Genomic DNA, 15,686 nt, shown 5'->3' on the forward strand with positions numbered 1-15,686 from the left:
TAGATGATTGACATTATCTACTCTCCTTGCTCCTGAAGGCTTTCCATCAGTGTAGGAGTGGATGTGTGATCGGCTGAGCATTGAAATATCGTTGGGCGCTTTTGTGAGGAAGCATTGTATCACTTCTGATGAGTGGGTTAGCTTGCATGGCAGCCCATCAGAGTATGAATGTGTGTGTGAATAGGTGAATGTGGCAAGTGTTGTAAAAGAGCATTTTGAGTGGTTGGTAGTAGTGTTGTCACGACACTCGAATTTATAATTTCAATACAATACCATCAAGATAGATTAGATTTTCATGAAGAGGTAAATATAACAAGGCTTGTGTACTTTGTGTTAGGCAGATCCAAGGAGGGTTGGGCCGATTTAAAAATGGTCAAACCAGTTTAATATGAGGCTTAATACCTGACCTGACTGGTTATACAGGATTTCATAACTACTACTAACTTCCAAGAGGAACATAATGAGAGCTGATGAATGAAAGCAGCACTACAGTCCATCATGCCAACTGTGACACATCATGCCTTTATTTCTCACAACGACAGTCCAACTTAACTAAGTCAGAAGCACCAAATGTATGGAGCTGAGCTGATTGGCTATCCCGGGGCTCTTGCTAATTAGCCACATGCTGCTAGTTCTCTCCACTTCATGCTACACCTGACAGTCGGTTGGCACAAATCAAAAAAAAAGTTCTGGCAAAACCAGAAACCCACCAAACCTTACGTCAAGGTAAAGCAAATGATCTGTTATCAAAAGGTCTGTCTGATAATTCATCATTTTGTTCGATTGTAAGGATTCTTGGATACATGGGAGTTTGTTGTCGTGAGTGACATGCAAGCTCTGCATGCACAGCGAACCACCAATTACAATCATTCTTCATCAATTTATCAAGCAGGGCCTACTTTGATGAAATGCACTCCCTGACAAAATCACACCAATTATTCTTGACTGATCAGTTATTTCCAAATAAAGCTACTCAAGTTTTCTGGAGAATATATGTATCTTTATATCACAGAAAACCAAAATACTGCAATGTCAGTTTTTTTCAGTCTCATGCAGCCCTAGTTTGGGTCCCAGGGGCCACTGAGGATACTCTAGAGGCTTTTTTTTTTCACCAAGAATGGCGGAAACCTTGGCGAAGCGACGTAAACCTCGCCTCCTCTGTTCTTTTTCTTGCGTTCTGCCGTTCTCCATTTGTCAAGTCCTGCCGTATCGTTTTATACTTGACTTTCTTTCCCTATTACTTCATGTACAGACAGCCCATGGGGTACGTCAACACGCAGAGCCATTAAATTATTAGACCCTGTTTATTATGAACTGTGTAGCATACAGCACTGGCTGCCGCCTTTAATATTCATGCAGCATGACTGTTCCCAGCTGATGCTAACAGATTAATGCTGTCACATACACATGCAGAGCAAGACAAGCAACTACACATGGCGACACGTAGCGTTTTAATAATTAGTGCTGTTACGGGTCAGCGTATTGATGCACACGATGTTCTTAAACATGTGAATGGATGCACACACACGAGGGATCTTTAGACCAACAGATAAAGTGTGTTGTTCTGTGCTGCAGCCTGCTCAGATTGACGTGGCCGGTCGGATCAGCTCGGGCTATTTCTGTCTTTTTTTTGGTCGGAGCTCGCTGCAGGCAGGAGAGGTTGGAACACTGTCCGCTCGGCTGAGTGGTCGAGTGAGGGCGACCCATCACGCAGCCAGGGAAGACTTTTCAGAGGAAACATTTTGAAAGGTGAAAGCGCCGGCTGAACTGCACCTCCTGTGAGCTGCAGGCCTCTGAATGACATGAATGAACAAACGCACGCAGTGGTCAAAGCAGCCCAAACCCCCCGAAAAAAAAATAAAAAAATAAATGCAGTTTGCTCTGTGATGAAACAATCTGTTTCTCTGTCCCTCATGCGGCTGTAAATTTGTCATTAAACAGGCCATCCAGACAAGAACCATCTGTGAGATTAGTCTTTATTTTCCGCGTGCCCTCTGTCCCTCTCTATTCTTATCCCGCCTAATTTCCTCTCCGTCTCACACGTTCTTTTTCCCCAGCATGTTGACCTTGTCCCTTATTCCACCTCGTTCGATTGCAAGATAGCCCACAACGTGTGTGTGGCACTGTGTGTGTGTGCGAGCGGACAAAGAGGAAACACAGAGGGAAAGAAAGAGAGAGAGAGAGAGCAGTGAGGTGTCCAGCACTTAAATTGCCTGTTTATTTCCAGTCATTGCATCAATTACACTGATACGGCTTACAAACGAGTGCACTGAGTGTGTTTGTGTGTGTGTGCGAGATGGGGGTGGAATAGAAAAACGATTAAGAATGATAGATATGGAAATTTTTTTGTGCTGTGGTGTGCGTTTTCTGGCTTCCTGCGAGTCACAAAAAACACACGGGGGGCAGAAAAAAAAGGAAGTGTTTTTTGTTCTGTTACCAGGGAGAGAGGCAGAGGAAACTCAAAACTGTATTTTGATTGTGATCTGTCCGACAATCAGCGAATTCATGCACAACGAGCGCACGTCTGAGTGCGCGTGGAGGGGTCCGCATGGGTGTGTCCTTAAGTGTGTGTGTCACGCGGGGTCGGCCAGCGATCAGGAGCGTGATCGCCGCCTCTCTCCCCGGGGGTGAGGGCGTGTCTGTGACAGGCTGCAGTGATTAGTGGAGCACAGCGGACAGAATTTATCAGACTCAGCCGAGGCCATGAACCATTTCGGCCTGCAACTCTGCAATTTGTCTCCCGCACTTCGCGTCACATAACAGCCTCAGTGCGGCTTGATTTTCCACATTTGCGACATTCATTTCTGACCGTGCCTCCTATGTTTGCACGACAAAGCATTTTACATGAAGGGTATCATTCTCACTACATTTTCATTGATACTTACTTCAGTTCTTCTGTGAATTTTCTTTGAATGCATGTCGCATTCAAAGCGCTTCAGGGAAAAAATGCTTCTCAGGAGATCTGTTTCTTTAAAGACTGTAGGCTGAAAAAGTGCTGACCCGAATAGTCGATTAATCGATTAGTCAGATGTAGAGCTGCAACTAACGATAATTTTCATTATTGATTAAACCTGCCAATTGCATCTCAATGGGTAGCATATTGTCTCTACGTTATAAGAAAATTAAAAGCCTGTTACAGATTTCTCACAGTCCAAGGTGATGTCTTCAGACGTCCAACTAATATTTCAAAGATATTCCGCTTTCTATTGTGTAAAATATTAAGTTGTTAAATTATTTTCATCAGTTGTTTGGTGAATAAAATGTCTGAAAATGGTGAAAAATGACGATCACTGTCTCCCAAAGCCCGAGATGACGTCCTCAAATGTTTTATTTTGTCCACAACCCAAAGATATTCAGTTTGAGTAAAGACACCAGAAAAAACAATCACAATTAAGAAGCTGGAGTCAGAGCATTTCGACTGTTTTTGTCTTAAAAGTTACTAAAATCAATTAACAAAAAAGTTGGCAATAGATTTAATAGTCAAATAATCGATTATTTGATTATTTGTTGCAGCTTTAGTCTAAGATAAGGAAAAGCATGAAATCCTGACAAACAATAAACAATTACTAATGCAATAGTTTAATTATCAAAATAGCAGATTCATTTTCTATTTATCAACTAATCCATTAATTAATTAATTGTCGCAGCTCTGACACCAGATTAAGTAATAACGGTCAATGTTTTGCTCTCAAAAGTTACATACTCTATTTTCAGGGCCTAATAATGGTGGTTAGAACAAACAAGCAATTTTAAAGTCTGAAAGTTTAATTAACTACAAATTTACCATTTATGAATGATGGTTATTATAAAGTGTTACCACCCATTATTCTTATTTTGTACAATCTATCCTTTCTTACACTTATCTTACTCACGAACATGAACACACTTCGCGTCGTGAATGTAGGATGATAATTCTCTTAAGATTAATCTCCGAGCAGCGACTCTCACACTGTCACATTGTTTTCAAACACTGTTAACATGGAAATATTGGCCGATAGCTGTTTCAATATGTCACCTTGGTCTCGAGAACCAGCGATGGCATTTTCCCATATTTAACATTTTAAAGCTGAAACAATCCATGCATTAATCAAAAGATCAACTCGGAGATGAATCGCCAATGAAAATAATTACTTCCATCACTGTTATGAAGCCATTTGGTTTTCCTGCCGAAGAAATGTCAAAGTAAATCCATGTATTAGAGGAAACTACTTTTAATCAGCCGCTGAGCAGCCAATCATACTGGCCCGGCTCATTACTGTCAAAAGCAGAGAGCATGAAAAACATGGGTGACAGATTTAGTGGCCTGCCTCTATCCCTCTGGGATGCATACACAGTTTTTATGGTAAGGCAAACAATTCATCACAGGGCAATTCATCAGTGGATAACTTTTAATTAATGTTCAAACGTGCAGACCTTTAAAACGCCAACCTCAGCTCGAGTGTCCGCTCTGTTTGTTTCCTCCCCTCCACGTCCAACTCACCTCCTCTTCTTCTTTTTCCTCCTTGTCCTTAAAGTGTGTTTGGTCTATTTACTCATCCGCTTCCACTTCAGCACTGCCCCACTCTATTTTCTCAGCTCCTCTTTCGCTCTCCACTCTATATTCCCTCCATGTTTACATTAGTTTCACTGGCGAGTCCTTGCGGCTCAGTCCCTGCCAATATTTGTGTTGTGGTGGATGCTGCCCCCTATTTCCAGCGTTTTATCATCTTAATATCTCTCCCAAGCAGCTCATTTATTTTCTTACATCCATTATTTCCTCTCCTCTCCTATCGCTCCCCTCTCCTCTGCCCCCGAATTAGCAACATCAAGGCTGAGAATTAAAAGAAATGGCCGATCAGAGAGCGCGGTGGAAGAAGAGACCATTGGAGGGGCTCAAAATGGAGCCGGCACGAGCAAATTGGACGGGCATAGGCACAGCGGAGATGTAGAAAAGTCCACATAAAAGGGAAGAAAAGAGAGTCGGACAGATTGATTCTGAATGAAATTAAAGAGGACGAGGGGGAGAATGAGATGAGTAAATTGAGCATTACATACTGCATTACAGTGTCTCTTAATTAGCCGTGTAAAAGCTTTCTTATTAGGACTGATGCACTCCTCGGTTAACGAGGGAAGAGAGAATGCTCTTTCAGTTGTCATTGAGATGGGCCTCGGAGGAAGAAAGTGAAACAGCGAAGCACTGAATAGGAAAATGGCGAGAACAACTAGGGGACAATGATAAAGAAAAGTCCGAGCTAACTGTTCGTGTGTAATCATCTCACTTTGTGCGTTTTGTCTCAATTATCTGTCATCTTTGTCATCCCGGTCCAGGCTGCTCTCCACCACCGCCCTGTCAGTGAATAGACATTATGTGCAGCTGTGTTGAAAGTCTGATCACATCGCAGGGTATCTGTGTGTGAGAGTCAAGAGTGTGTGAGTGTGTGTGTGTGTGTGTGTGTGTGTGTGTGTGTTGAATCACTTCAGCTTCAGGTTCTGCACCTTGGCTGTCTATCACTGCTAAATCACAGTGAGGTATAAACAATTTAAAACACGCACACACTCATTTGAATCTTTTATTTACATTCGAATGGAAACAGTGGTGAGCTTTAGCAGCAGACACACAGCAAAGACTGAACCTCAGCGTGGACACCTGATGTTTTATAGGCAGAAAGTATCACTATATGATTGTTCCTACAGCATGAAGTCATACAGATCATGACTTTAATGAATAGTTAATGATTTGGTAAATATACATATTTGCTTTCTTAATGGAAGTAAGCTGAGAAGATTGATATAAATTATATATCATGTGTGTTTAAACCACTTGCAGGTTAAATTTCTTAAAGGATCTTTACAGTGGGTTTCATGGAAATGATCATTTGAACAGTGCAGCATTATTTTCTGTGTTTTACAAGATATAAGAGCAGGATTACAGAGGACAAAATGGGCAGTACCCTTTTCTTTCCCCTCATTGGTCGGATGACGTAACATAGAGGAGTCTGTGTCCCTGAGCTTGCCACAGCGTACTGTACCGTAGATGTGGTCGTGTCTTTTTTCACCAGCTTTATTTTGCATTTCACTGGTTACGACATTAATTGTGTTGTTTGTTCAGATTGTACAAATTCTAGCCTGTCCATACAAACAATTGGATCATATTCGTCATCCTGCAAGAAATAGCATGAAAGCCCGCTCTTCAATATAACAAATAGTCATTTTAATATTTCTGTTCATGTATACGTTAAATAAATATGATACATTATGTAAATAAGAAGACGTTTTAGAGGTGTTGGTGTTGGTTTATATATTTTTCATTTTAAGAAAATGAGCAAGACTAGCTGTTTCCCTCTGCAGTTAATCATGTCACAGACTTTAAGGTTGAAAAAAATCTAGAGAATAATGTGAAAAAAGAAGCTTAGTTAGCTTAGCAAAGAACAAAAGAGAGGATAAACTGACTGGGAAATAATAGGAAATACAGGATCATTTTAATTTAATTCCCAAATTTGCTGTTCGATTCTTGATTTTCCTTTTTAAAGGTAAAATACAGTAGGGGTCATGTTGTGTAAATATATTGATGTAAAGACAATCTATTCATGGACTTTGAAAAGTACCACACATAAGACCTGCATTCAGTATATAACCGCTTCTTTGTCACAGTAATAGGAAACAAGGCCAAGTACATAGTGGAGTTTGGTTTGACAACTGTCTGGTGGCAGTTATTTTCAGGTTGCTCAGCCATATCGGAGCCGCTGCAGTCCAGATGGGAGACAAAGAGTGTTTGCACAAGCAACTGTGTCTGAGTCAGCAGATTTTTTACACACAGCAAATCTGCAATAGCGGCCGTAGCAGTTGGTTGTCTAAGATCAAACTAAACGCCGGTCCGGGCAGGAGTGACGGTGCGGGTGTCACAGTGATTGACGGCTCTTGTTAAGGGCAGGATTCCTGAGAGGAGAACAGCGGCTCAGCCTTGTCAAGGTCAATCGGGAGGTGTTTGGCAGGAATCCAATTGGAGATTTCAGCTAGAAAATTGGAGATATGCAACCCAACCTGTGTGTCAGAGCTGGGAATCAAAAGGTCAGTTAAGTGTCATCGCTGTGATAGGAGGAATTATGGGATGCGGTGACAGAGCCAAGAGGTTTAGTGCGGTGAAAGATGATGCTTGTTGTTGGACCCCCTTGGAGAGGAAGACTCTTTTAATGATGGCTGTAACACCACAATGTTTTCGAAAAGCAACGACCACTGGCTGGATAGATGTTGGCTGACATCGCGGGCAGCAACTCTTTCAGCAGTAAATCTGGATTTCAATCAGTTTTCTTGGATCGATTGATTTATTAATGCTACAGGCCTTGTAGACACCAATCAGACAGACCTATCCCTGTTTTTCTTCCTGAAGAATAATTTCTCATTTCAACAAAAGCATGCACTGTGGGAGAGTGCAATGAAATAAGTTGAACTGTGTTTCATGTCTCATTGCTTCTGCTATGCCACTGTGCTTACTTAGAGATTCTCCCCTTATGGGCACAGTGTGTTATGATGAAAAAGTGTTGTGTTTGTTTGTCTCAGGTGTGTAAATGGTTTCTTTTCTCTGATATACCAACCCTGTCTCATCAATCTGCAACAAATAACTTGACTTTACGCTTTCAAATTGCGTGCGGTATGTACGCCAAGGTCCAATTATGCATGCAGGAGATTCGCCAGTCCTTTCCATTAAATTCTGTACAGTGCAGGTCCATATTAGGACGGCCTTCGTTGTCATGGTAACAAAAACCAACGTGCAATGATTGCAGTTTGGTGAGGTTTAGGCTACAAAACTACTTGTTTATAGAAGATGATGTTACATTAATTAACTTACAGACAACAGGAGACATATTATGCTCACTTTCAGGTTCATGCAGTTATGCATAATACATGGTGACATGGTGTGATGTCACAAAGTCAAAGAAATAAAGGTGGGACGACTGACGAGGCGGGACGGGCTTCTATTGGTGCGGACTTTGACCTTTCACATGCACAAGTACCTATATATAACACTGGAGGAAAGGAAAAAAGAAAAAAGAAAGCACAATATGTCTCCTTTAAACAAGTCAACGCTGTCTCACAGGGCACACAAACACCGGCCTCTTCTGTGAATATCCTGTGTTTACGTCTACGTCACCTGATCATTTTCTTGTGTGATATTTGGACACGCCTGTTTTCCAAATAAGTTAATGTGAAGGACTGGTGTATAACCTGCACGCGCACTTGGACTCAATGTCTGAAGTCGTGCTTTTAGGATACAGATTGAAGCAACTGGGCTGGATATATAAGTGTAATGTAATACTAACCAGATCCTCATATTGCTCCTGTGTGTCAGTGTGATCTGACTCAGGAGACCTCTGCTGCACTGACATCTGGCATGCCAGATTGTTTAATCACAACCCAACTGTATAACTGAAGGTATACTGGAATTAAATCATTGACAAGCAGTACTCTCTGCCCAACACGTACAGTAGATATTTGGCAACTGTTTCATATTTTCCTTTCCGGTTCAGTGCAGGTTTTCATCTACATCTGTGTTGAGTATTTATCTACATCAGAGGTGTTCAAACTGTGAGGCGCGTCTCCGCAGGGGGGCACGAGAGAGCTGAGGAGGGGGCAGAGATACTGCGTGAGTTGAATGGGACAGGTGCATACAGGTGAAACTAATGGAAAGTTAGTAAGTGTTGTTGGATCTGCTGATTTGGGTGGCGCAATCACCGACCCAATCAACAGCTGAGGAAGCAGTGGTGGCTGTGACACAAATGACAAATAAGGAACTTGAAACCTTAGCATCCAATTTCCGCAAAAAGTTGCACTAATTTTCTGAGACATAACTCAGCCAAGTCTTAACACGCAGACATGAACACATATTTTTAGATGCAGTCTGACACTTTCTGTTGATATCATTGTCTCTGCCTTCCATCTAGAATAACCATCTGTAAATGTGCTTAAAAATAAGAGCAAAGAAGACACTCCTTACAAGAACTTGCCTTAGAATTATCACATTTTTAATGTTCTTTAGTATCAAACTAGTCCCGTGGTAGCTGTTCGTACATTCATGTGTATACTGCAAACAGGAAGAGCTAATAGCCAATTCAGCATACGTTTAATTATGCTAAATTGAACTGCAAAGCATCCATCTTGATTTTTTCTTGGTGAGGCCCACAGTGTCAGTTGAGAAAAACCCTGATCTATGAATACTTTCTGCAGATACCTTGCTGAAATCCCATGGCATTTAATCCATGTATTTTGAGTCAAGGTTTCAGAAAATGTTGCATAAAAAGATGCAAGTGCCCTTGTAAGTTTGCCTTGTTCTGGAGAATATTTTTACAGAGCTCATTGGAGGCAGCATGCGGCAAGAATTTAAGGATAAATGTTAAAGGAGCAAAACTCCTCTGTAGTCTTAGACGTCTGATCAGATGAGGTTTGGTTTCATGACAAGCGGAGTAAGTCAAACTGACTAGAAGGAAGATGGCGTGCTGCTGTCTCGTGTCACAAAGCAGCCGATGTTAGCTGTGAGGAGGAGACCTGATCAGCGCCGATGTGGAGGAAAGACAGTGAGATAAGAGCGGAGGGGGCTGCTGGCAGAGTGTCAAGGCCTCGTCTGGGAAAACAAGAGAGATGTTTGCTGGTGGTTGGAAGTTGGGAAATTCAGATCTCATTAACCATTTTCTTCTCCAAGTATGTGACAAAGTCCTCAAAGGGAAGATTGATACCATTCTGTGAACTTAGTTTGATTTAACAACCCAAATGACTACCGTGGTGATACAATCATCAACTGAGCAGAAAAGAGCACAGCATTAAATTTGATGGAAAATCAAGGGGAAAGGAATGGATTTTTCAAGTTTGCTGACTTTATACTTTTATAATTGGTATTAAAACCCCTTCAACAGCATGTTTAGTCCTATTTTTTGATTAAATGGAGCACCAGATCTGATTTATTTGAAAATACATGCAATAAAACTTTGGTAAATGAAGAATAAATCACTAAATCCTCTAACCAGAGTAGATTAAAGAAAGTCATGCAAATAGAAACAGAAAAACAGCATTCATAATGACATACATTAACAGCACACATGACAGGCAGAGCCGTGCACAAAGATCTGTAATGCCATTACAGTTTCATCAGAAAATGTGACATTTGATTGGCGTCGATGGTCTGCCGTGTTCCCTCGTGATTTTTCTGTCACTCTCTCTCTCTGCAGAGAACGGATCTGAAGCCGGTGATGACAACTAATCGACATCAAAGCTGAACATAAAAACACAGAGGAAAGAGTCGTTGGTGAAGTAAAGTGCGAACACACCCCTACGCACCACCTACTGCATCAGCTTCTCGGAGTTTATGGACTACATGTAGACAAAAGCCGGAGTAGATCCAGTCTGCAGACTTTGAAGGAGTCGTGGTGGGAAGACAAGAGCAAATGGTGCTGCAGCACCTCCTTCCCTGGCAGCCCCACTTCAAAAAGTGAGTATATATTCGTCATTTAGTTGAAATATCTGAGCAGCCCGTTCCTTTTGCTGTGTTTTGTGATCTAACCATAGTTAAATCAAAGTGTTTTCTCTTTCTTCATTATTCTATTTTTAACCCTATTCTTCCATATATTACCATTAAATGTGAGTCATAGGGCAAAGCATCTGCTCGTCTGAAAAAGAGTTGATTAACTTTCTTCTGGAAAATTTTCAGTCTTCAAAGAGAAAGAATATTCTGTCTGCTGCACGATAACAAACGCTTTGTCACCCAAAGTAATGTCTCTTTATTTCCAATCTAAACAAAGCTGATAGCTGGAAACGACATACCTCTTTGCATCAACCAGGATTTATAATGTATATTGATGTTTCTTTCCAATATGTTGCGTTTCCTCGCAAAATAATGCATTACAATAAGGGATGGTCGGGAAAAAAAACCTGTTTTGATCAGAGGTATTCATGACTATCCTTTCATGAGTGCCTTGAAAAAGCTGTCGTTCTCAAGGAAGTACAGCTCTTTTTTGATTTCAAGGTGGAAGTGCATCTTTTCATCTCAAGTCCCTCACCATGGCTGAAGCTTCGGTTCGCCCACCGTATCCCCTCCTCAAAAAAGCAACATAGGATGTGTGTAGATACTTTAGATGCCCACTGTTTACATGTCCTTTATTTGAGCAGGGGCAAAGCTAATTATTGGGATAATAATCCAGGACAATCGTGACATGCCTAGTTACAGTTTTGCTCGTGTTTTACAAAAGGAGCAGTCGTGGTGATAGAAAAAGCTATCACAGCTTGGTTAAACAACGTTTTTTGTGCAGCAAACAGAAGCACTTTCATCCAGATGGTTGGAAGAGTCTGTTTAGCATCGTGGAACTACCTTCAGACGGTGCTGAGTGTTGTCCAACAACCCTCTGGGATTATTTGAAGGATCACGGAGTATTTATTCTTTGAAGAGACAGTGGCACTAAATATTATGGTAATAAATGACAGGCATGAACGTGGGCTATTTTAGCTAGAGCCCCACCAATACTCAGCTTTCTGAGCCAATGCCGATACCGATAGGGGAGTAAAAAATTCTAATGTCAATATATCGGCATTTATAGGCAAATTTTTTGCAATGATTCCTCAATTGTGGATCATTCAATGAAAGCAGGATATTTCACATATCATAACCGTCACCTCATGTCTCCTTTATCTCGGCCAAAAAGCTGCACGGCAGCTGGCATCCATTTTGTGACCCCACTCTCGCTAATATAGCTCGTCCTAATTAAGAATGAGTCTGATAAAAAGTTGCAAATGGCACTGTCGAAGAGGCAGAGGAGAAACATAAAGAGAAGCTGCACTGAATGGGTGATATCATGGATACTACAGTGACAGGCTGAAGAGGCTTTCCCTTTCTTTTTCTGTTTCCATTTTCTGCACTGATCCGCTTACCCCAACGGCCAATCAGAGTGGTTTCTCTCACAGACGAGCCGCTGCCGATTCTACATGCTGAATTGGTCAAAAAGCCTCCGACAGGGCCAACGGTCCTCGACACACCTAGAGCCATGGCACTAACTGTCACTAACCGTCTTTATATCGGTGTAAATGGGTATAACCAATATGCGCCGATATAATCCTTTTTTAAATTATAATAGGCTACCAATATTGGCAGAAAATATACGCCGCCTGATTTATCGGTTGGCCTTTAATTTTAACGAACATTTTTAGACCCTTTTTATCCCAAACCTGATGTGATTCTAACTCAATGAGTCTTTGTATTAGGATCTTAATTTCAACAGTATTACCTTACAACAGATTCATCAATATGAAATGCAATTAACAAAACAAAATTCATGTATCTTAAATTTTCTTTCAACCTTTTACAATTTTTATGAACAAGCAAACAAACAAAGTTAGGAGACCTTGAAGCTCTAGCAAATAGAAACCGGGCCAGGGGAGCACCTTGATGGTGGCACCTTGATGGCGGCAGTAATTAAATAAGAGATAAATGATGCCATTAAACAAACTAACACCTATCAGTGGTTAAATAGTGAGCAATAAAGCTTGATTATCCCCCTCATTTTCTCCTTTTGGGCAGGAGGCCAAACAAAGCAATCACTAAAGGTTACACTAAAAGGCAGCGCCCGTTAATGAACTATACTAACTAGCTGCTATCGGTCAATTCTTTCAACTTGGACTGTGTCTCGTGACACCGATGGCTGCCTCAATGTGTTTTTCAATCCCAAAACCAGCACATTTTGGTTAAGAGGGGCAAGATTTTAGCTTACATGTATTTCTCCTCCTGCTTAAGATGTGCCAAAACCTTGTTTGTGCAACAAATACAATATGTTCTACACGTGTTACGAAAACCAGTCTGAGCAGCTTTCGGGGTGAAAGTGAGCATCCTGCGGAGCTACAAGTCAGCGAGGAGTTTTGAACGAGTGCGTCAAGCATTTTGGGATTCAGAGCAACTTTTGCTTAAGATCTAACAACTCCTACAGCTGATATTTCATGCAGGAGAAACCCACACACGCTGAGAAGTCAGAGTCAACTGTACAATGCACAGGATCTTTTCTGAGCCCCGGAGGCGGCCTGTATCTATTTATCCACCATGATTTCTCATATGGTGAAGGGCAAACGTACACAGCTCCAGGAGCGATGACACAAGATCATATTTGCTTCATTATTAACAAAAGCCTGCATGTAAACAAAAGTGCCTTTACAAAGCACGACTAGAGGTTTATCTCACAAGAAAACGTTTAAATTAGATTTATTTTATGGCTCTGTTATTAATTTTCTTAGTTGCATTGCTGCGGTAATCTTCCTTTGGACAAGATTTTATTAGACAAAAGTGGATTTTAACGGTTGCCAACATCTGCAGTTTCAATCAGTCGGAGGAAAGACAAGTATTTCTTTGGCGTTTGATTTCTATTTGGACGTAAAGACTGTTTAAAATGGGATTAAGCAAATGTTGCATAAAGACAGAGAGAGAGAGAGAGAGAGAGAAGCTGCTGGATATTTTATGCCAAGGAAAAAGAGGAAAAAGAACAAAAGCCGCAAATGGAAAGATGAAAACATTATGAAATTCAATCGGCGTAGACGATTTAGCACATTTTGTAGACGTAACACAAACAGGCGACAGGCCAGACACAAGTGAGAGCTAGACATGATTGCAAAGGGAGGTGTGATGATGAAGCAAAAGGAAAACTGGGTCTCAGTCAGCCGTTCCCACAAGCCACATACACCAGCACCAGAGAAACTCTGACAGGGAGAGCGAGGGGAAAAACAGAACCGCTTTTTGGTAAATCAGTGCAGACTGAAATTGAGGCCTCAGATGTCCAGGCTGCGCGTATGAAGACGTGCACAAACATGTTTTGATTTTGGAAAGCACAGTGGTAGGATCTGACGTGTGAATTGCAGTGTGGAGGGTGTCGATGAGAATGTGGAGATCGCAGACGGGGAGATGAGCGATGCTGTGGGTCGGGAGTCGAAAGGCTGAGATCAGGGCACGAGCATGTGATGGAAACTGGTCCCTGATCAGCCAAAAAAAGGAGAAGTTAAAGGGGCACTATTGTACGTAAAGAAATTCAAACTCAGAATTTAAATACTTACAACATAAATGAGGTAATAATACAAACTCATAAATATTTATTTTTTCCATAACTGAATAAACAAGCTGCTTCTCAGAGGAAAATAAGGTCCCCAGAAGACTGTTTGAAGCTAGAAAGGTGGCAGGGTCCGCCAAATATGAACAAAGTCAAACAGTGTGAAATTGTGTTGTCCTTTAAGGTCAGTTTGTTTATTCCGTTGTGAAAACAAAGAGAGTTTGTTTCAATGAAGTCAATGACTTCTTCAGTCAATGAAGATTTTTCTCTTCTGATTTAAATTTCTTCCCCAAAACTACATACTGCACCTTTAAGCTGAATGTTGACCTAATGCAAGGGGTCAGTGGGAGTCCTGCTCTTGAGTTTTTACTTCTCTTGAGTTCAGCGTTACTCCGACATTAGACGGATGTATAATACATGATTGAGCCGTATCAGGCTCTCATTACATTCCCCACAGTGACTGTTTCACTTCCTTCTGTAATATAGTGTAATGGTGGTTGTAATGGTCTTGTTACTCAATGGAGACCACTGCTGTGTAATAATCGTGGTACGCTCATTCATTCATAGAAGGGGCTGATCACAGTGATTAGAGGGTTTGCAGTGGAAATGGCTTTGTGTGTTGATGAATAGCAGCCGATTACTGAACAGATTACTTTCAATTTCTACCAGTACTTGACTCCGACTTGCTTTGGTTTTCCATTAGCAAAAGTTGTGGATAGTGCCTGGTGCTTTTTTGGCATCACCTCAGTCGAGCTGAGCCGATACTAAAAGGTGGAGTGAAAACACTGCAGACCACTGATTGGTCAGAGAGAATCGTCACTTGCTCCGTGCTGCTTGTCGTCTCCACATGGTATGTCTGTCCATCAAACTATAGCCCAGCTGTTACTGGATCTCTGAGGCTGAAACTGGTATCGATATTTGGAAATAAAAAAAAAAATCTGACGTTGTATGGTTGATAACATTTAACGTAAACATTCTCGGGATAGGGTTCTTGATACGTATCCCTTAGAACTGTTAAAGGTTCCATCCATCTGGAGCATCAATATTAATTTAATCTCATTTGTTAGTTAACATTTCTAGGTGTAACATATTTTTAGCACATTTTTAACTAATTGTGCCTCATCAAAAGTGATGGGGACAAAATTGTTCATTTCAAATCATGGTGAGGAGGACACGTCCCCAGCGCCACGATACATACTAAGTGGAACATTTTACAGTGAAAAAATCAACTTGTCATACACACCTATACTGATAGCCTATACTAAATCTGCAATAAGGTAATGTTAGCTGATATATCGCTCTAGCGCAATCGCACCCCTGTAACCATAAATTAAGTTTTATTTTGAAAATCTGTATATGAAAAGGCTTATTATATTCCCGCTTTCCTGGACAACGTACCATTATGATGTTATAACCAAAAGCAATTTTTTTTCGTTGTGACAGCTGCCTGCCAAGGACCAAAGTCAGGTCACATGAAATAACACTGTCTGGGTCTACAAATGGAAAAACTGCAAAGAATGTTAACTTTCCTTTCAATGTGAACATGTCCACCGCTTTCATCCAGATTCAGAGAACAAAACATGATTGACATGATTGAAACATTAAACCTAAACCCTTTTCTTTATTTATTCAAACAACTAAAAG

At 41.1% G+C, this 15,686-nt stretch overlaps 1 protein-coding gene across 2 annotated transcripts in view; it reads left to right on the forward strand.

Annotated features, from left to right (window-relative positions):
- The window catches only part of flrt1a (fibronectin leucine rich transmembrane protein 1a), a 44,306-nt gene that overhangs the window by 16,274 nt on the left and 12,346 nt on the right, over positions 1 to 15,686 (forward strand). For both annotated transcript variants that reach the window (XM_084373965.1, XM_084373964.1), the window contains exon 2: positions 10,197 to 10,456. The gene's annotated coding sequence lies outside the window, so the exon portion shown is untranslated. The remainder of the gene's footprint in view (positions 1 to 10,196; positions 10,457 to 15,686) is intronic.

The sequence above is a fragment of the Pagrus pagrus genome (assembly GCF_965226575.1).
Source record: "Pagrus pagrus genome assembly, chromosome: 14".
Classification (NCBI taxonomy): domain Eukaryota; kingdom Metazoa; phylum Chordata; class Actinopteri; order Spariformes; family Sparidae; genus Pagrus; species Pagrus pagrus.